Source organism: Cavia porcellus, unplaced genomic scaffold (genome assembly GCF_034190915.1).
Source record: "Cavia porcellus strain 051 isolate PalLab524CR breed Dunkin Hartley unplaced genomic scaffold, mCavPor4.1 scaffold_27, whole genome shotgun sequence".
Classification (NCBI taxonomy): domain Eukaryota; kingdom Metazoa; phylum Chordata; class Mammalia; order Rodentia; family Caviidae; genus Cavia; species Cavia porcellus.
In genome coordinates this window covers 1,680,380-1,703,164 of record NW_026947510.1, presented here as the reverse complement: position 1 = coordinate 1,703,164, position 22,785 = coordinate 1,680,380, and the positions used below count along the sequence as shown (strand labels likewise).

The following is a 22,785-nucleotide window of genomic DNA, read 5'->3' as shown; positions in this document are numbered from 1 at the left end:
GATCCCCACAGCTCACTGGCCCAATCTTCTTGGTTTACAGAGAAAGATCCTGAGATCAGAGAGGAGGACATCTGTCTGTGGTCCTTCAGCAAGCAGGCAGAGCATCTGAGACCAGCTTCCCAGCCTCCCAGTCCTCAGCCCAACACTCTTCCCCACCCCACACTCCTTCTGCTTGTGCCTTCCATTCTGTGACTAACCAGGGAGGAGGGAGGAGGGAGCTGAAACAGGCTCCCACCGAAATAGGCTGCTGCCTGTGCGTGATTATGTTGCTATGAGAACCCCAGTGGGTGTGTTTCCTCCCTTCTCTGTTGAAATCTTTTGCTTTGCTTGGCTTCTCCCCAAGCACAGATACGGCTCCCTTTGGAATGGGGAGTGGAGAGACAGAGATGGAAAGCTGTATTTTGATAGCAAGAGTTTTCTTTCTATTCCAACCCATCTAACCCAGAACCAGCCTGGGTCTGAAAGAGCCCTGGCCACTGGTGCCACAGTGGCTAGAGGAGAACACCAGGGAACCATATTAAAAGTGGACAATTCAGCCCCTCTTGTTGAGCCTTCTTGGGGTGGGGAGGTACTACCCCCTGCTCTGCAGCCTCCTACCTACAAATTCACAAGCAAAATAACTGTTACTTTAAGAGACCAAGTTTGTCATACAGCTGGAGATCGCTTGAACACCCACCTCTTAGGGTTATGAAAATGTGTGATTCGTGAAAAGCGCCTGGCACACAGTAAGCACTTTGTAGTACTGTTTTCCCAACACCTCCACCATTCTGGTGCATTCAGTCTTGTTCCATTGCACCAATGCAGTTAACACATTCTTGCACCTGGTTTAACCGGGTTAATCATTTTACATAGAACTGACTGGGCATCTCTTATATGCCTAACTTAGGCTTCACAAGAGGCAACAAAAGACACTGGCCTGACCACTGATGAGTTTGTGTTTTATTCACTCAGATACTTTCAAAGGGGTATGAATTTCTGCAGAGTTTTTGAAGACCTATAGAGTGACAGAAGTACAGTGTTCACCAGGGTGTGACTTAAATGGCTAACTTGGGATAATAGATTCTACCAGATAAACTAGTTTTTAAATCACAACTTGTTTATACTATTTTTCTTAAACCAGCTCTCCAATAAGATAAAATAAATTAAACATACATGTAACAGTCTTTGAATAATGCCTGTTGATGGTATGTTAACATTTGCTAGACTATAGCCTAGGCGTATGAATTAAACTTCATGGAGCACATTTGCATATCATAGATTCTTTTAGACTTACATGTGTTTCCATCTAGTCCTTTTAGCAACTGTTTATGGTACTATTTCTGTTCCCATACAATGGAAAAGAACAGGAGCCTAGAGAACTGCCCACAGGGTAGAGTTGAATCAAGACTGAAATCTAGGATGTCTGATTGCATAACAGGACCCTCAAAAAGTTACCTAGCTTCAGGGGGCAAGATAGAACTGGTTCTCAGCTTTGGCTGCACAAAAGACTAAAAGAATTGCAGAATTTCCCTAAACTACAGGCAGAGCACTCTAAGTTCCCAAGAACTCTCACACAATAGTGAGGTCTGCATCTAACAGAGGCAGCTCAAGGAAACCATAGAATGGAATAAGGGTGAGTTGTCAGGCAAAGGTTGGAATGAGACCATTGCAAAAAGCTGAATTGGAAAAGTTATCCAGCTTTTTGAGATGCCACAGAAGTGAGTTTCCAGTTGCTCACAAGGTTCAGTTAGAATACTTAGCTAAGATGTAGAGGAGCTGTAACCCTAAGAGGGTAGAACAACACTTGTAAGTTTCCACCTGCCTTCTGCTGGACTGCAAGAAATGAAGACTATAGTGCTCAACTCCAGGCTCCAACCAGCCCTCCTTTGGTTCCTATCCAAATTTAGAGACCTGAAAGTAGGATATAACTTCTCTAGGTTGGGAACCATGTTTCCTGAAAGAACTAGGGCTCCAGCTTGTTCAGATGTGATTGCTGCAACATGGGGAGATATATAAGACATTTCACGTGGCCTCCTCCCCACCCCTTCACACATGGCCAGGGCTCACATGTACCATGGCACGCTGCAGTGACTCCATGTCTCCTAAGAATCAGGCCACATCCATTATCCATCACCAGCTGTGACAGCTAACCCAGCAGTGTCAAGTGTCTTCCAGGCCAGACAGAAACCCAACCAAGGCTGCAGCAATCAGTTACCTGGCTGAGCATCTACACACCTGGGCAATTTTGCACAAAAGCCTCTGCAAACCTATTTCTCCCTAACCCAAGGACGAGTATTACTTAAGCTACAGTCCAAAGGACAACTCAACAGACTGCCCAAAGTGACTGCAAAGCAATTTGAGTTTCATTCTTTTGTTTTTGCCATTAAAACTGGAAAATCATTTCTTCCTTGCTCAGATGATATTTGATTAATTCATTGAGGGTTTGAGCTGCACATGACACTATTTAATAATATCTAAAAAACATTTCATAAATTCTGTACACAGTTTTATCCTTCGTGTGTTATGAGTCTAAAGAGTCAAATTCTCTCTCAGATGAGAAAGACTCAAAAGACAACCAGATATATGTTTTCCACTGGCCTTTGAAGGAACCCAGACATTTTTAGAGAAAGGTGTGCAGAAACAGAACCATTAAGGTACTAACATTATAAAATGTTGTCACAACAAAATGTTTTTCTGCTTAGTGCGTATGGCATACCAATTTCTTCCTTTTAAGAGTGCTCACAAAGGCTCATGGCTTAGATAACTTCTCTTGAATCCCCCCCATTCAGTAAGTCCAGTGCAGTAACCCAATGCATATATTTTTATGATCCCTTATGTGGCTATGATGAAAATTAATCCTGTGTTAGGCATTCCAGACTAAAAGACAAAAAATATACATCAGCCCTCAAAGACACTTTCTTTAAAAAATATAGTTCTAATACAATAAATACTCTAATAGAAACCCTCAGGGTCTTATGGATTGGTTCTTTTGCCTAAATACAGCTGTAATTAATAGCTTATAGTCAGTTAAGCCCTGTAAGAAAGATCTATTGACACACCCAAGGAGCCCTGGAGACTGTAGGTCCTATACCAGCAGCATGGTAGTCTCCATTCAAGTATGGCTGGGATGCCTTCTTTAGCCAGATACCAAGGTTCCTGTGTGCCTGTGAAACATTCATAGGTGAGAGGTTTTGCAGCACTGATGCCCCGGTGCACCATATTCTGGCACAGCTCACCCCTAGTGCAGAGCTGACTTAGTGTTTTGGGGGTAACTCCTGAAAATACACAGTGAGCAGAGGCAACTGTGATTTGGTCCATTTCTGGTCTGGACCATTTAACCACCTTGTACTTTTTCCTCTCTTCCCAGAGAATTTTTAAAAATTTATATTTTTTCAGATTTTTTAATATAAAAATTTGCTTTTGTGTGTACATATATATGAAATAATTTGTGGGTGTGGGTGTGGGTGTGGTTAGCACATGTTGTATAGAAATGGAGTCATACATAGAAGGGAGAGAAGAGGAAATAAAAATGATTAAGATGCAAAAATATATATGCACCAGTTCCCCAAATGAATGTAATTATTACATATAAATATACTAATTTTTAAATTAAACTTGCTTTCATCATTAAACGATGCATTTTGAGCCTCCTTCCAAGTTATTATGTGTAGGCCCAAGTTGTTATTTTTATAAAATTGTGTAACCCATTGAGTGGATGCACCTCACTTTTTAAAGCCACCCTCCTATTGATGCACTTTCAAGTTGGACTCTATTATTCTAAGTAATATTACAATAAATGTTTTTACATATACTTTGTAAATAGAAGCTTTTATTTCCATGACAATTTCCTATAAATAGTATGATTTTGACACATCACCAATTCCTTACCAAGCTGAGACCTAAAACTGTAGCCTGAACACCTAGAAGGCACAGACCAAACTTTCTTTCCTTTACCTACCCCCACATCAGGTGCAAAAACACCTACTGGATTAGGCTGTTGAAGAGGAAGATTAATGAAGCACAAGACACAGTCCTGTTTGGACTATGCTGTGAATTAAGACACAGCGCCTAACAGGAATCCCCCGAACTAGAAACCACACACTTTGCTTCCCAGAATAGCTTCTTTACCCTCTCTTTTAGAGCAATGCTTTCTGTGTTCAGAGTTGCCTGTAAATGTGATCTACCTGTTATCCCTCAACTTAAGGAAAACTTACCATATAAAACCTGCTATTTTAATCTATCAGTGTGAGAAGAAATAAAAATACGTAGAAAGGAGACAAAGACAATTATAATTTTGAAATTGGAGTTTTAAGAAGACTGCAAACTTCAGGAGACAATCGAAGTTACCCACAGTTAGCCACATTTGAATGCCCTGAACTTGTTTATGCTTTTTTTCTTCAGGTCCATCACCCCCAAAACCCCTGAAAGGTATTTTTAAGACCATAGATTAGCTTAACTGATAAAGTAAAGGGCAGAAACACAAGTTCCAAAGTTCTGAAGCATATTTTCAGGTGAAACATCTTAGATCACCTGTCTTTAAAAAAAGTAGACTCGGTCCCTGCCTTTCTCCTGTAAAATGGGCTATCTTTTCATTGATAAAATGAGATGTCTTTATTCTACCTGTGTGCAGACCATCACTTTTCTCCTGTATACCAAGCTCAAACTGTCACACAAATTCCACAGATTTCCACCATCGAAACCTATAAATATTCCCAGCTTCAGACCATACTGTGCTTCTCTCTTCAGAGCCCACACTCTTTTTGTTTGTGTACTTTAAATTCTGCTTGAAAATCCCCCGTATGACTCTTGCTGATGAATCTCTCTTGAAAATTCTGTGAACAGAAGTCAGAGAGCCTGTAGCCTGCCCTGAGGGTGGGGTGAGTCCAGGTTCCCCATCTCTGCTTTGAGGGACCTCCTTGGACCCTGTCTATGACAACAGAGTGTTTCAGAGTTTGAAGGAGGCCAAATGAGGAAGGAGATGAGGAGACATTTGGCAGCACCTGGGGGAAAGAGTAAGCTAATCTCTCCATCTATGTGCAAGTGGCTCACTAGTAGTCACTGGGAGGACAAGACTTGCAGATGTGAAAGTGTCCGGCACAGTACTGGGGTAGTGTTCTAGGACAGAGCAGTTTCCTTTCCACATCTCTGCACAGATGTGAGACAGGATGGAGAAAGCATCACACCAAGATAGGAGTTAGGCATCCCCACATGCTAATGTCAGCTCGGTCACTGCAGAGATATATGGGTTCTGAAAAGTTACCTGACATCTCTGGACCCATAACCTCCTCCTTAAAAAGGAATTTGCTCCTGTCCTGGGCTGCTATAGCCTGCCATGCTCACAGTTGCTCACAGAGGGGTGAGGGGTGTTGCTTGGAGTGCCAGGAAACCAAGCAACCCCTCCCCCCCGCCTGTTGTGTTTATACATGGGGGTATGGACAGCTATTTTGAAGAGAACAAGAGACTACGACAGCCATTAGTGATTTCCCTATTGTCTGATTTTGAAGACCTAAAACACCTTCCTCATTCTGTTCAGATCAGTTTTATACTATGTTGTTCTGTATGAATTCTCTGTATGCGAAGACATGGACAACTATTTGGAAGAAAACAAGAGACAATATGATAGATAGTGAAGATCCCAGATCGTCTAGCTTTGAAATTTATATCTCTTACATTGCTTTCTTATGTCCTATTTTGTTCTGTTTTGTTGTTTTTAATTTTACCCCCTTTAAAATAAAATTTAAAAAAGGAACTTGCGGGGCTGGGGATTTAGCTCCGCGGCATAATCACCTGCCTTGTAAGCAGGCAGTCGTGAGTTCGATCCCTGGTACCGATAAAAACGAAAAAGAACAAACAAACAAAAAAAAAAAAAAACGGAATTTGCCTGAGGGGAACTCTACATCCCCTTCCTGTTTTGTAATTTTATGCATGGTGTGAATTATTATTCTGACCATATTCAAATAGCAACAAAGTTTGCTCCAAAGCATCTCACAGTGAAACTCACATGTGGAGACCAAAACCAAGCTGGAAAGCTGAAAACCCTCTCCATCTTGTGTCCCTAAGTGATGGAAGGGAAAGTTCCATGGGGTCGGAGGTTACAAAGGAGCACTAAAGAATCATGCTGACCACAGTGGTCACCTAGGACTGGGCCACTGTTTGGCCTCAGAGGTCAAAAGATGTGACCAAGAATATTTTTTTTAAGTTTTGTTTTGTTTTGTTTAGAGAATCTTTGACTCTAGCAGGCCCGAAGACAGAACCAGAAACCATTAAAAACAATCACCACTTGATCTGCTCATCCCTGGTCCGGGGCAGAGCTCCCTAAGGGAGCCAGCAAATTCCTCCACATCCAGGCTCCTGCACAGTAAGTCAGCTCATAACCCCATCAGCTCATCAGCTCCCAGTGACCCCTGTCAATGCATGAATAAGGAAAATCAGCAGACCATCCAAAAATTACTTCTTTTTGATTCATTACATGTATATGGGCACATATAAAGAGAATTTCTACCTATTTTATGATTCGTGACTTCAGAATATTCAAATTAATGTGCTGCCTGAGATACACAAGGAGGGTTTCAGATGATGTTGCAAAGCCACCAGCAGGCTCCTGAGAAGCCAACCAGTGTACTGTCCTTCTTGGAAGCAGCCCACCCTGTGGCAAATTCACCTGCAGAGAAACAAAAATCAATTACCATCTTTGCAAGCTCTCAACCAAAAAGTGAGGTTAGGGATAATTCAAGTTATTCCACAGGCAAAACTACAGAATGATTAGGTGATTAGCAAAACAAGAGTGGGTCTTGCCTCTCAGCTTTTCCTGAATCCCTTTAATTCTAACGCAGCAGTGGCTGCCAGCAGCTAGGTCTTCCCTCTCCTAGGATGGAGAAACACCAGCAAATCCAGAGGTCTGACCCCTCTGCCACCACATTTCTTCTTCCCAGGCCCTCAAGAATGAGATGGAGCCTCACAGCCTCAAAATGTGGTCTGCAGGCCCAGTGCCCACCACTGGAAGGCGTGCACCAGGTGACCTCTGAGGGCATAGCCCACTCAGATTTCAGGTGTCAATGGCATTCTTGTGTCCACTTTATAGAACAGGAAATGGTACATGGAGACTGAACAACATGGTGACAAAGGATTAGAGCCAGTCATATACAGAGGAGAGGACTGATCCTGGCTTATTCATGTCTCCCAGACACCATAAAGGAAAGACCTAGACCTTGGAGCCCACAGGCCTGGTTTAAATCTGGACTCTGACATTTACGAAACCATGACCTGGAACATTATTTAACTTCTTTGAGCCCTCAAATTCCCATCCACAAAAAGCTGAGGGCCTGATGAAAACCTGCTGTTTAGGGCTGTTATAAAGTTTCTACCTAGAACCAGGCTCGTTGTGGACCTCCCCCGAAATGGTACAGTGACTTCTAGCACACTTCCGGGTGTGAGTGAATTAATTCAGCAAAACTGCATCCACTACTCTTGGGCACAAAGACAAGTGCAAAAAGTACACCCCAACCCTGGAGGCCCCAGTATCTGTCAACTCAGCAATGGCTTTTGACAGGGCACCTCCACCTAAATGGCACCTATCAACCTATATTCTCATTGCAGCAATGTATGTCACATCTGCTCAGCGATAGCTTCACTCAATGGTGTCACTTTAGGTTGCATAATATATTTGCAGGTATGGAAGGTATGACTTTTTTTGTTTTGTTTTTAACTTCAGGAAATTTTCAGCTTATACAGTGCCCAAATCTACCATCCAACTACATCAAGCTTAGTTAAGGCATCTTAAGTAAATATGGGGTTAATCGCAGGAAGAAAGTGAAGACCCAGCACTTTGTCTAGAGGATACCAAAGGGAAAGGAGAGTAATGATATCCAGTAACTGCAAACATGCACTCTTTTCCAACGTGCAAGGGAGATCTGGTTTTGTATCTCACTCTTCCTTCCTTCCTTCCTTCCTTCCTTCCTTCCTTCTTTCCTTCCTTCTCTTCCTCCTAACCAATCTATCATCATCTCATGTAACAGGATCGCCTATTGCACACTGAGACTGATTTAAACTAAATATCTGAAGTGTTTTTGTTTTTGTTTTCTCGCAGTGCTGGAGGGGGAACTCAGGGCCTCAAACATGCTAGACAAGTGCTCTACCACTAAGCTATATCCCTGGTCCTTTTTATTTTATTTTGAGACAAGATCTCACTAATTTGCCTAGGCCGACCTGCCTGCCTCAGCTTCCTGAGAAACTGAGATTACAAGCATGCTCCACTTCATTTCACCTAGCTTGTGTCTTTTCATCCGATCTGATAATCAGGTCCTGGAAGGTTCACTTCATGGATTCCAACCAGAACCCTCAGAGTACATTTGCTCCCTTCTTTCTGTCTCATTTTGTCTCAAGTCACCTAAGATGAAAACTGGGTTTCACTCTCCATTCTCCTAATTGGGCTGCCAAGTCCTGAAACCATTCCTGCCACTACCATTTTCCAGATGAAGTTGGCATATTTCCAATCTGATAGAACTGTAATCTCCATTGGGGTGGATAAGAGAGAAAGAAATTAGACCAGTGAAATACCAGGCCATTTGTTGCATTTGGGATCTAATAATCTAAGGGGAATTCAGGTATCACTGAACCACGACAGTCTGCATCACACTAAATAATACTTGCTCAAAGTTCCTCTTCTTGTCCCCTTTAGCAACAGAATATTTACCACCACTCCCTCTGTAAGGCTTCCTAATGTTTCTAGGAGGCCTTGCAGGACCACATCCTATCTTACTTACATGGAGTCATCTTCTCCGTCATCTTTGGATCCTCTTAGTTCATGTCTTAGTCGCTTTCTGTCCAGACAAAATACCCGACACCTGCAACTTGAAGGAGGAGAGAGTTCTTTTGGCTCACGGTTTTAGTCTTCGGTCAGCCTTCTTCAAGGCAGAATCATCAAGGTGGAAGAAAGTGGCAAAAGAAAGCTGCTTACCTGATGGCAGCCAGGATGCAGAAAGAGAAGGGAGGAGCCAGGAACAGGAGCACACCCATCCAGGATGAATACAGCATGCCGTGATCCAGTCACCTTTGATGGATGCAGGTCTTTGGAGGGACATTTTAGATCTGAATCTTAATAGTCAATGTCCAATGTCTTTGAGATTTCTTTGCCCTTGCCCATTTTGACAGTGAGATGCTAGAGCTGTGCAGAATCATGGACGGATCTGATGAGCCCCCAACTTGTCTTCAGAGCACCATCAGGGCATTTGGAGAAACAATCTGATCCAGTGTCTAGCCTCAACCCTTTCATTCCTCTGTAAGGTCACAAACTCCAGTGTCAGACTAGCATAGAAAGGACACGTCATATCCACTTCGTCTTGGTCTCTTCCTCTGTCCTCCACTCGTGAGATAATAATACAAACTCCCCTTCCATCATGGTTTACGTCAGTGGCCCCCAAGCCTTATGAACTACAGACTTGACCGTATCTAGCATTTGTGATTGATTTGTGCACGTGGATTGGTGGTATGAGTGCTACACCCACCTAGGGATGGAGCCAGGATGCAATGTAACGGGTGTGGTGAAGAAGGTATGTCTCTCTCTTGCCAGTTTGCCCCTTACTGTTTGCCATGAATTGTTGTCTACCATACCACCCTGCTGCTCAAAGCCAACTAAGTATGCACTGAAACTGCCAACATTGTAAGAAATACCTGTCAGGTATTTTGTCTCAGCGATGAATAAAAAGTAACCAAGACACCTTCTTTACTCAGAGACAAAAGTATCAGTACTGATCAACTTGTTTATAGAAGACTTTGGGGCAAGCGAGGGACTAGTTTCACAGAGTCTTTTTTTTTTTTTTTTTTTAAAGAGGAAAAAGAGAAAAACACAAAACAAACCAAAGCGGCGTAAGGGTACACGCAATACAGAACTACAAAACAAAACAAAACAAAAAACCATAACAGTAAGAAATTACCTGCTAGTAGATTACACACTATTTTCTTGAAAATAGTTCCTCAAATCACAGTATCAAAGAACACAAGGTGGACATTCAAACAGGGAGACTGCAAACAGCTGTGTTCAATGTTCCAAAAACATTGATAAAGTCAGCTATTTAACACCCCCAAACACACTTGCTGTTATATCCGTTAGAGCTCCTTTTCTTTTTTTTTTTTTCCCCTCTCTTTTTTACAACAAAATTTACACATCTTGGATTTTATTACTCCTTAGTGCTTATTACTTTCTTTGGGGGGGGGGAGAATACAGTCAAATATGGCAAAACAAAGCTGTCAGTCAATACCAAGGATAGACGTAGCACATGGTGTAGAACAGAGTACAAGTTTATCAACAATGGTTATCAACGTTGTCCCTTGTTTCCTTAAAAAGAATTGTCTATCTTATTAGATATTATAAAGTTGGACAAAACAGTAGAGAACAAGACCAATAAAACTTAGGCGTTGTAAACATTACAGGACTTCCAAAGAAGACAATAGTCAAACCAGAATGGGTATCTTAGTGAATCTTATTGTCTTCAAAGTAGTTGCCTATGTCTTCAAACTTGATACTATCATATAGAATGGAACAGAGTCTAATCAGTCAAAACAAGATCGTGGGAGTACTACAGGACTTCAAAACAAGTTAATAGGAAATCGAAAAGAGTTACTATTTATATATCCTAATTTTTTTGAATTTTTTCTTTAATTAAGACAAACATAAGAAATGACTAAATAATTTTTTTGAAACAATAAGGGGGAGATTGAGATAAAACAGGACATAACAATATAACAATAGAGGTCACAGCATGACTGTTTCAATAACCTAGTACTTCACCACCTTATAACCTGACTTAATAGTAGTTACCATAGTGTCTTTTTCCTTGAAATATTTGGGTAAAACTTCATATACTCTAGCTTCAAATATTTTCATATCAAGAAGCCCAGAATAAAGCCTTTCTAATTAATGAGTGAAAACTTTATAAGGCTTCAAGGCCACCTAATGGGGAATCATGATTACCATATATTTTTATATATTTGAATCATTACTTACATTAGGGAAACTATTCGGTATTCACACATGCGAGATTGATTTATTTCACTTATGAGTATGGTCTCAAGCTGTGCCCATTTATTGATAAATATCTCAATGTGATCCTTCTTTATAGCTGAATAATACTCCATTGTATAGAAATACCACAACTTTTTTATCCATTCCTCAGTTGATGGGCACTTGGGTTGTTTCCAAGATCTGGCGATTACAAATTGTGCTGCTATAAACATAGGTGCACATATATCACTGTGGTATGATGCTTTCAGTTCTTCTGGGAATATGCCTAGAAGTGGAATAGCTGGAATAAATGGGATTTCCAGTCCCAACTTTTTGAGAAATCTCCAGACAGATCTCCACAAAGGCTGTACCAGTCTACACTCCCACCAGCAGTGCAGGAGAGTTCCTTTTTCCCCACAGCCTCTCCAGCATTTGTTGTCGGTTTTCTTGATCCTGGCCATTCTTTCAGGAGTGAGATGGTATCTCAGTGTGGTTTTAATTTGCATTTCTCTAATGACCAATGATGATGAGCATTTTTTCATGTATTTATTTGCCATTTGCATTTCTTCATCTGAGAATTGCATATTCATCTCAGATGCCCATTTTTGGATTGGATCTTTGAATTTCGGAGGTCTGAGTTTCTTTAATTCTTTATATGTTTTAGACAAGAGGCCCTTGTCTGAGAGAGAGTTCACTAAAATCTTTTCCCAGTTTGTGGGTTTTCTTTTCACTATGCTGGAGATTTCTTTTGACATGCAGAAACTTTTTAATAAGAAGTGGTCCCAGTTATTGATTCTGGGAAGTATTTCCCGTGCGGTTTGAGTCCTGTTCATGAATTCTTTACCTACTCCTATGTCTCCAAGGTTTCTACCTATTTTGTCTTCCAATAGATTTAGTGTTTCTGTTTTAATATTCAGATCTTTGACCCATTTACATTTTAATTTAGTACATGGTGATAGACATGGGTCTAGCTTTAGTTTTCGGCAAATGGAGAGCCAGTTTTTCCAGCACCATTTATTAAAGAGACTGTCGTTCTTCCAGTGAACCTGCTTGGCTCCTTTATCAAAAATAAGGTGGTTGAGTGTGTTCGTAGTTGTGGTTGTATCTTCTAATCTATTCCACTGATCTTCAGCTCTGTTTTGATTCCAATACCATGTTGATTTTACTACTGTTGCTTTGTAGTATAACTTCAAGTCAGGGATTGTGATGCCTCCTGCTTTGTCTTTGCTGCTTAGAATTGCCTTTGCGATTCTAGGTCTCTTCTGGTTCCAGATAAAATTTAGGAGTGATTTCTCTAGATCTATAAGGTATGTTGATGGTATTTCTATTGGGATTGCATTGAATCTGTATAACAGTTTTGGGAGAATGGCCATTTTCACAATGTTTGTTCTTCCTATCCATGAGCAAGGGATGTCTTTCCATTTTCTGAGATCATCTTCAATTTCCTTTTTCAGTGTATTATAATTTTCACTGTATAAGTCTTTCACTTCTTTCGTAAGAGTAATTCCTAAATATTTCATTTTTTTGCTTGCTAATGTGAATAGTCCAGTTTCTCTTATTTCCCTCTCTGTAATTTTGTTGTTCGTGTATAGGAATGCTATTGATTTCTGAGTATTGATTTTGTATCCAGCCACATTACTGAATTTATTTATTGTATCTAAGAGTATTTCAATGGAGTTTAGGGGGTCTTCTATGTAGAGTATCATGTCATCTGCAAACAATGATAATTTAACTTCTTCTTTTCCTATCTTTACCCCTTTTATTTCTCTTTCTTGCCTAATTGCTCTGGCTAGTACTTCCAGTACTATATTAAATAGGAGTGGTGATAAAGGACATCCTTGTCTTGTACCCGATTTTAAAGTAAAGGCTTTCAATTTTTGGCCATTTAGTATGATGCTGGCTGTTGGTTTGTCATAAATGGCCTTTATTATATTGAGGTAAAGACCATTTATTCCAATTTTCTGTAAAGTTCTTATCATGAATAAGTGTTGGACCTTATCGAAGGCTTTTTCTGCATCTATAGAGATGATCATGTGATTCTTATTTTTGGCTTTATTGATATGGTGGATTACATTTATTGATTTGCGTATGTTGAACCATCCTTGCATTCCTGGGATGAATCCCACCTGGTCATGGTGTATAATCTTCTTGATGATTTGCTGGATCCTATTTGCCAATATTTTATTGAGGATTTTTGCATCTGTGTTCATTAGGGAGATCGGTCTATAGTTCTCTTTTATAGTTGGGTCTTTCTCAGGTTTTGGTACTAGAGTAATATTTGCTTCCAGGAATGACTTAGGAAGGATTGCTTCCCTTTCAATTTCATTGAATAGTTTGAGGAGTGTCGGCATTAGGTCTTCTTTATATTTCTTGTAGAATTCTGCAGTGAATCCATCTGGGCCTGGGCTCTTCTTGGTGGGCAAGGACCCAATTACATTCTCAATTTCATTAGCAGAGATTGGGTTATTCAACAGTTTTATATCCTCTTGATCTAGCTTTGGTACTTCATATGCTTCTAAGAATCTGTCTATTTCTTCTGTGTTATCAAACTTTTGAGAGTAGAGGTTTTCGAAATAGGTGTTGATGATCCTCTGTATTTCTGTTGGGTCTGTAGTGATTTCTCCTTTTTCATTTCTTATTGCATGAATTTGAGCTTTTTCTTTCCTTTTTTTAATAAGGTTGGCTAGGGGCTTATCGATTTTATTTATTCTTTCAAAGAACCAACTCTTTGATTCGTTGATTCTTTGGATTGTTTTCTTAGTCTCTATTGCATTGATTTCTGCTCTGATTCTTGTAATTTCCTCTCTTCTTTTGGCTTTGGGCTTGACTTGCTCTTCTTTTTCTAGCTGTTTGAGGTGTAGCATCAAGTTATTTACTTGTATTCGTTCTGTTTTCCTGATGTGGGAACTCAGTGCAATAAATTTTCCTCTCAGAACGGCTTTCATTGCATCCCACAGATTCCGGTAAGTTGTATCTGCATTTTCATTTTCTTTTAGGTATTGTTTAATTTCTTCTTTAATTTCTTCTGTGACCCATTGATCACTCAAGAGTGTGTTATTTAGTTTCCATGTGTTTGCGGAATTTTTGCAGTATCCTTTGTCATTAATTTCTAATTTCAGAGCGCTATGATCCGATAATATGCAAGGGATGATTTCAACTCTTTTGCATTTGCTTAAATATGTTCTGTGAGCTAATATATGGTCTATTTTAGAAAATGATCCATGTACTGCTGAGAAGAATGTGTATTCTGATGTTGTTGGGTGGAACATTCTGTATATGTCTATCAAACCCATTTGTTCACAGGTGTGATTCAGTTCTGTTATTTCTTTGCTCATTTTCTGTCTGGTTGATCTGTCCCTTGGTGTCAGTGGTGTATTAAGGTCTCCTGTTACAATTGTGTTACTGATAATTTGAGTTTTCATTTCTGTTAATAATTGTTTTATATAACTGGGTGCTCTGGAGTTTGGTGCGTATATATTTAAGATAGTTATCTCTTCCTCTTGGAGTTTTCCCCTTACGAGTATGTAGTGACCTTCTTTGTCCTTTATGGTCATTGTTGGTTTAAAGTTCACGTTGTCTGCAAACAGAATGGCTACTCCTGCCTTTTTTTGGATTCCTGCTGCATGAAGAATTGTTTTCCATCCTTTGACTTTCAGTCTGTGAGTATCTTTCTGGGTTAGATGGGTTTCCTGTAAACAGCATATGGTTGGATTTTGTTTCTTGATCCATTCTGCTAGTCTGTTTCTTTTGATTGGTGCATTGAGACCATTTACATTAATGGTTATTACTGTTAAATGCTGGTTAATTGTAGGAATGTTATCTCTCTGCTGTTGCATCTTTATCTTTCGGTTCTGTTTAATTATTTGCTTTGCTTAGTGGTTTTTTCCTTTGTGTATCTAAACTGTCTTTCAATATTTTTTGCAGGGTTGGTTTGGTGTTCATGAAGTTCTTCAGCTGTTCTTTGTCATGGAAGTATCGTATTGCACCATCTATTTTGAATGATAGTTTTGCAGGATATATCAGTCTTGGTTGGAAATCATTTTGCTTTAGGATCTGGAATACTTCACTCCATGCTCTTCTTGACTTTATCGTTTGTGCTGAGAAGTCTGCTGTGATTCTGATAGGTTTTCCTTTATAAGTGATTTGTCTTTTCTCTCTGACAGCTTTTAATAATCTATTCTTGTGTTGGATTTCTGGGATGGTGACTATTATATGTCTGGGTGTAGTTTTATTTTGGTTATGACTGTTTGGAGTTCTATATGCTTCACTGATCCTGATGTCAGTTTCTGATCTCATGCTTGGGAAATTTTCAGCTATTACTTCTCTAAATATCCTCCTGACATCCTTCATGTTGTCTCCCTCTCTTTCATTAATCCCTATCATTCTTATGTTATTCTTCTTTGCATCATCTTGCAGTTGTTGAATTGTTGTTTCCTGGTTCCTTGTTATTTTCAAAAGATCTTTCCTTTCCTGTTCACTAGCTGCAATCCTGTCTTCAAGGTCTGAAATTCTATCTTCACTTTCATTAAGGCGGTTTTTACAACTTTCAGTGGAGTTTTTTATTTCCTGTATATCTCTGTGCATCTGCATTATGTATTCTGTTTGTTTCTTATATTGCTTGTCTAGGGATTCTATCTTTTTGTTTAGTTCCTCCAATTTTTTATCTGTGTTTTCTTTAGATATATTTAGAATCTCTTTCATTTCTTTTATCATTTCTTCTTTTATCTGGGAGATTATTTCAAGTTTGAATTTCTTTAAAGCTTCCTAGAGTTGCTTGTCAATTTCAGTGGCTATTGTGTCCGATATATGAGGTGGATGGGATATATTTTCTTCTATATACATCGCTCCTAGGGTTTCTTGAGATGGGCTGGAGGTTTGAGGTTGTAATTTGGTCTTTCGTTTTGTCATTTTCCTATATTTCTGCGTTTCAAGTGTTACTTGAAAGCTTCCTCAGGATCTGTTGAAAATCCCCTTCTATGTTTGGAGCTACTGGGACTCTGGCGCCGCGCTACTCCAAGCCATTAGGCCTACAGAACCAGTGGCCCTCCTCTGCCTGCTCAGAACTCCGCAGTTCCAGACAAGCTGGTCCTCAGGGACACTGTGCGCCCACCTGCCCCTTGGAAGCTCCACAGTTCTTCAATCGCAGCCGGGTTAGGGTACTCACCACAGGCCGCAGTGCTTCAGGAACCTGTGGACCCTCCCTGGTTGCAGAGATATCCACAGTCCTCCAGACACGCAGAGAGGCCAGTGAGGGCACCCCAGATCTGCCCAGCTCCTCCTCTGCAGACCTGTGGCCAGGCGCGGCAGCTAAACAGGCTGGGCTAGGCTGGTAGTGTGGGCCAGCCCACCTATTGGGAGCTCAGCAGGTCTCCAAATGAAGCCGGGAATGGGGAGGCTGATGTGGAAGCCTTAAACCCACCTCTCTCCTTCACTGCACCTGGAAGCCTGAGGGAACTCCAGCAGTCTGGGCGCAGAAATCCAGAGTCCTCCAGACACGCAGAGAGGCCAGTGAGGGCACCCCAGATCTGCCCAGCTCCTCCTCTGCAGACCTGTGGCCAGGCGCGGCAGCTAAACAGGCTGGGCTAGGCTGGTAGTGTGGGCCAGCCCGCCTATCGGGAGCTCAGCAGGTCTCCAAATGAAGCCGGGAATGGGGAGGCTGATGTGGAAGCCTTAAACCCACCTCTCTCCTTCACTGCACCTGGAAGCCTGAGGGAACTCCAGCAGTCTGGGCGCAGAAATCCAGAGTCCTCCAGACACGCAGAGAGGCCAGTGAGGGCACCCCAGATCTGCCCAGCTCCTCCTCTGCAGACCTATGGCCAAGCGCGGCTGCTAAACAGGCTGGGCTAGGCTGGTTGTGTGGGCCAGCCCACCTATCGGGAGCTCAGCAGGTCTCCAAATGAAGCCTGGAATGGGGAGGCTAATGTGGAAGCCTCAAACCCACCTCTCGCCTTCACTGCACCTGGAAGCCTGAGGGAACTCCAGCAGTCTGGGCTCAGAAATCCAGAGTCCTCCAGACACGCAGAGAGGCCAGTGAGGGCACCCCAGATCTGCCCAGCTCCTCCTCTGCAGACCTGTGGCCAGGCGCGGCAGCTAAACAGGCTGGGCTAGGCTGGTAGTGTGGGCCAGCCCACCTATCGGGAGCTCAGCAGGTCTCCAAATGAAGCCGGGAATGGGGAGGCTGATGTGGAAGCCTTAAACCCACCTCTCTCCTTCACTGCACCTGGAAGCCTGAGGGAACTCCAGCAGTCTGGGCGCAGAAATCCAGAGTCCTCCAGACACGCAGAGAGGCCAGTGAGGGCACCCCAGATCTGCCCAGCTCCTCCTCTGCAGACCTGTGGCCAGGCGCGGCAGCTAAACAGGCTGGGCTAGGCTGGTAGTGTGGGCCAGCCCGCCTATCGGGAGCTCAGCAGGTCTCCAAATGAAGCCGGGAATGGGGAGGCTGATGTGGAAGCCTTAAACCCACCTCTCTCCTTCACTGCACCTGGAAGCCTGAGGGAACTCCAGCAGTCTGGGCGCAGAAATCCAGAGTCCTCCAGACACGCAGAGAGGCCAGTGAGGGCACCCCAGATCTGCCCAACTCCTCCTCTGCAGACCTATGGCCAGGCGCGGCTGCTAAACAGGCTGGGCTAGGCTGGTTGTGTGGGCCAGCCCACCTATCGGGAGCTCAGCAGGTCTCCAAATGAAGCCTGGAATGGGGAGGCTAATGTGGAAGCCTCAAACCCACCTCTCGCCTTCACTGCACCTGGAAGCCTGAGGGAACTCCAGCAGTCTGGGCGCAGAAATCCAGAGTCCTCCAGACACGCAGAGAGGCCAGTGAGGGCACCCCAGATCTGCCCAGCTCCTCCTCTGCAGACCTGTGGCCAGGCGCCTAGTTTCACAGAGTCTTGATGCCTATTATGCAGCAAACCTTGGGCCAAGCATCCTCTGAGGGCACAGGAGTGTGAGCAGCCTTGTCTTTTCCTCTGACTTCCTGAACGCTTGCTCAGTCTTTGATAGGAACTTCCCAGTCACATTCCGTCTCACGTACCTAGTCCAGCAGGTGGTAACATTTATTGAATGTCTGCCACAGTGTGAGAACCCATTCTTGCAAGCACCCCAGGTACATCCTCATTGTAATGTCTTCCGGAGTGATGCCCTGTCTTGGCATCACAACAGTTGAGAATCACCTGTTCTGGCGAAGCAGCTCTTACAGTCTATTAGCTATCACCTGGTAATGGATCTGTACCACATGAGGAAATTCTGGAAGAATATCTAAACTCCAAGTTACAAAAGAATGAATCTCTAATGGTGGAAGGTCAAGCAACAGTTACAGTCTGGTGTCACCATCATCTTGGTATCACCCCATATGCTATGAAGTCATATTATACTGGTATATAGTTATGATTATATTACTATTCTTCTGTTATGACCTGGCCTGTGGGATTCAGGGAAAACATGGAGCTATAAAAAGAAAGAAAAAAACATGGAACTGGAATCAGGACAAAGTCCAGTCTCAGTTCTGCTACATGTTGCTGAAGACCCTCAGGGTATGTGGTCAAGACAGAGACCCCTAAGAAGCTGAGGCAAGATATCCCTGGGTTTCATTTCTTCCTTTGCAGTAGGAGGCACATGGATGAGCTGGATCCATGGGTGTCATCCAACTCTTCCGTTCTATTATTGTGAACCCTGCAATTGTCACATAGGGTGAGAAGCTGTCCCCAGTACCCTGTAAGGCAAAGTAAGGCAGAACTGAAAAGTCTTGAGCTCTGTGGACTCAGGCACTTGGGCCTCAGTATTAACCAACTTTGTCTTTCAAGTCAGTTTTCTTGGGGAGGGGGTGCAGAAACAGCACATTTTGGCTATATTATGACTCAAATATGCATGGATCTTGTGGTAGGAATCATGTCTTTAAATATTGTATTCAAGCCAGATTTGTAAGAAGACCTCTTTAGCTGCAAGAGGCATATTTCTATGAAGAAATATGCCTTCCAGGGTTGGTCCCAAGGGAGAATGTGCCCTTGGGAGATGCATCTTTGGACCAATCTCCTGGGTGTCCATTCTGCAAGGAAACTCTATAAACAATGGCCTGCTCCTCTCCTTGCCCACCTCACAACACTTCTCACTTCTGGCTCTTTTACCATCCCTTCCTCTGGTTGCACTCTGGGAATGTTTAACAAGTGTTTACTGCCTGAAGCTTGAATAAAAATTCTGAAGAGTGAATCCAACACTCACATGCAACATATAAAAATTCTTCAGCAGGTTCAAGAACCAAAAAGCTTCCTCATTCTTGGGCAAACTAGCATGAGGAAACACGCATGTGAGTGCTCTTCTAGAAGTGAGAGAACCCTGATACTGGTTCTTTCCCTAAGTCTCGCTCATGATCTTCAATAAATGACTGAACATTTCTTTCCAATAGCAAGAAATGTAGGAAGCCTTCCCAAGAGAGTTTGTCACAGCTGCTTCTTTGGGGTATTTTAAAAATCAAAAAGCCAAGAGGGTATTTATCTGAGGAAACTGCTTTAATTTGGTCCTGCCTAGAGCCAAGGAACAGGACATTATAGCTTTAAGGGTCTCCTCTAGATTGAAGTCTATGATTATAATAAAAACTATTAGCCGACTTGTAGGGCTCCTTTAAACACAGTCAGTTAAGCACAGCTCCTGATCTCCTCCAGGGATGAACAGAGGGACAGATATACACCAGGCAAAGGGAGGATTGGCCTGGGCTCTGTTCCAATGGACTAGGGTGGGCTAAGAACTAGAGAAGCCACCAGGGAGAGACAAATTCATGCTGAGAACTTTGGTTTTTACTTCTTTCTTCCAAACACAAGTGTGGGCAGAGGACAGAAATTCAAGGGTGCAGAATTACCTCAATGTTTAGAGAGCTTCTAACATTCCTCTGTGGAGAGATCAGCCAGGGCATTTGGGGAGGACTTGTTGGACCCTGCTTTAGACTCTGGTGGTCTGTAGCCTCCTTCATTGTCACTTCTACCCAGGAGAATTACCAGACCAGAGTTCTGTACACTGACCTTTGCACTTCAAGGATATATAGCCCAGCTTTCCTTTCCTTCCTGAGACAGTCAAACCATCTTCCTGGCTGGTCTTGCTCCTCTATCCAGCAGGGCAGACTGTGTCCTAAGATGCCAGGCCACTGAGCAGAGCTCCCAGAGGTCCAGGCCATGCTTCCCTCTGCTCAGTAGGGAAGACAACAGTTGTTCTGAGCAATCAAAGTCTGCCATGGTGGGGCTTCCAAGTAGAAAAAGCTCCTGGGATGTGCTTACTGCAAACCAGAATATCAGTCCATGGAAAGGGATAATCATCTTGGCCTCATCTTTGAGCACTCATGCATTTGAGAATTTGAGGGACACTGAAACCTTATTTAGAAGAATGGTGAGCTCAACTAAGTAGTGATGCCACTGTAGGTACTGGAGGGACAAGCCAGGGCTTGGTGCCAGTGCCTCCCGATAAACATGTTTCCATACAGGGAACCCCTCAAGATCAGGTAAGATAAAGAGACCTTCTACGCAAGTGCTTGCTTGCTTCTCCAGTCATTTGTCTTGGGGAATTTTGGTTTTTAAAATGTGAGAAGCAGCCTTAGTTTTCTATGTCTAGCATTGTTTATATTTTGAAAGCATTAAACTCTGTCATTGTTAGGGTTTTAGTATGGAAGGGTAAGATTGCTAATTTTTTCTAGTCATTCATCTTGAGTCAAAAGACATGATATCTTCTCAATAAATATTTGTTGAGTGAGTGAATGGATTCAGTGTCTTCTTGAAATTTTAAATTTTTTCACATTTGAAAATTAAGACACTGAACCACTGACAGTAACTGATTTCAAGATGCCTCCTCCAGCCATTTCAAGTGGATACAGAACTTGGGTTTTAAGCACTGGATCGGCAGCTTTTTCTTGCTCCCCTTTGTTGTTCCAAGTTTTCCCAGGATCAATAATTTGAGAAAAGATCCTAGTATTTTTTCACTTATAACAAATGCTCAAGCCAGCTAGTTGCCATTATCTGATTTCTGATTTCAAATATCATTTCTGATATCTGATTTCAAATCCAACTTGGTAAGTCTTCCTAAGTACCAGAAAAGTTTGGATTCTAAGATGTAGGATGGGCCTTTGCCAGCCCATGAAGGAGATGAAACCAGTCTTTGTGGTTATCTTGAAGGAGCATATAGAAATGCAACACAGTGAGATTGTCTGCTCTTTTTGTCATCTGAGTGAAAGCCAAGGTGCAGGATTCTTTGTCATTCCCCTTCCTGGTCCAGGCAGTAGTAAAGGCAGCAGGTATACTGCAACTTCCCGCAGAACGTGAGAGGCCCAAACCAAGATTCTGCAGAATAAATCCCTGAATTGCTTGGCAAGATGGATGATATGTAGTATCACATATAATCTCATGAAGATACAGGTACTTGTATACATCATCTCATGAAGATGCCATCTGATTCCACTGGAGAATCCTTTCTCAGCATGGCTGTTTCTTCTCTCAACTCACCCAGGGATTCTCCTGTCCCCCAAAGCCCAGTTAAGGAAGGGTTCAGTTAGGACCAAAGAGGAAGAAGAAATTGTGTCCTGCAAGTCCTGTTTCCTAGGGCAGAGGACAGCATCTTTTGAAGGTCTTTTGTCTGTTGAGGAGAATGCAGAAGGTGTGCTTGCCACCAAGGCTCCCAGGAATGCAGCCTCATGTCCAAAGTAAGACATAGAAAAGTCAAGCCACTTCCCTCTTGCATGAGGACACAGCCATGTTTTGTACTTTGTTTCTTCCCTGATGCCTGGTCAAAGGGGTAAGCCCATCTAGCAGTACTCACACGCGTTAGTCCCCACACATGCGTGTGTGCATGAATGAATGAATGCATTTCAATTCCTATTGCTTACCCTAATTTTGTAAGCCTGCTGCCTTTCATTATTTAGAGAAATCTTAAGCTAGGAAGCCCTGTGAACAAGCCAATGTTTTAAGCATCAATCTGAGGATGCCACAGTCCTCTATAGTCCCCTTTATTACCACTCTTTTAGAGTCCCCTTGTCACCCCCAGTGTAAGGTAATCAGTTTTCACCTGGAGTTAATCACATCCCAGGTAGTTCCTACACAAAACCATTCAGGTCAATCAATGATCCTCTTTCAAATACTGCTCACAGTTTCCAAGGCCCAAACCTTGGGTACCCAGCTCCTGTGGGGCCTTCCTCCCTCTATCCCCACCCAAGGGATGAACTCCTATTGATGTTTGGATGCTTTCATACAGGTGCTTTATTGGGAGAACGGAGAAGGTATGCAGGCAGCTGCTTGCCACCAGGGCTCCCAGGAATGCAGCCTTGGGAAAGGACTCTGCTGAAGATGGTAGTTTTTCGAGGACTCATCCAATCCTTATATCACAATCTCCCTGACAGTCCTGACCTAAACTCCTACCCCAACAGAGACAGCAGGAGGAGAGAGAGTATCTGTGTGCTTCTGAGGCAGGGAGAAAGCAGGCACTTGCCCAAGAGCATGGAAACCCATCCACCTTCTACCTAGAGAGACCCAATTGTGGGCACTTCCCTGGTTCACTGTTTATGTCCCTGCTAGTAACAAAACAAATTCCAGAAGAAAATCAGCCTGCTAGGCAGAAATGGTCATCCAGCTCAGGCTTGCATCACCCAGCAAGCCCAGAGGTCAGGCACCGTACATGGGTGACAAACCTCCAGAGGAAAGGCCTCAGCCTTTCTTCTTCCAGATACTCTGACTGCCCCGCAAGATGTGCTGACATATGTTTAACCTAAGATCATACCCATCAAGAACTCAATTCCTTCCAATGGTGTGGTGCTCCCTGGGGCTGGAAAATAAGTTTGAGTCTCT

At 42.6% G+C, this 22,785-nt stretch overlaps 1 protein-coding gene across 4 annotated transcripts in view; it reads left to right on the top strand.

Moving 5' to 3' along the window:
• The window catches only part of LOC101787838 (uncharacterized), a 42,720-nt gene that overhangs the window by 1,929 nt on the left and 18,006 nt on the right, over nucleotides 1-22,785 (top strand). Inside the window, exon 2 of one of the 4 annotated variants that reach the window (XR_010043669.1) lies at nucleotides 41-3,614. The exons of the other annotated variants lie outside the window; for them this stretch is intronic. The gene's annotated coding sequence lies outside the window, so the exon portion shown is untranslated. Of the gene's footprint in view, nucleotides 1-40; nucleotides 3,615-22,785 lie in introns of those variants that run through there. 4 annotated transcript variants of the gene reach the window in all.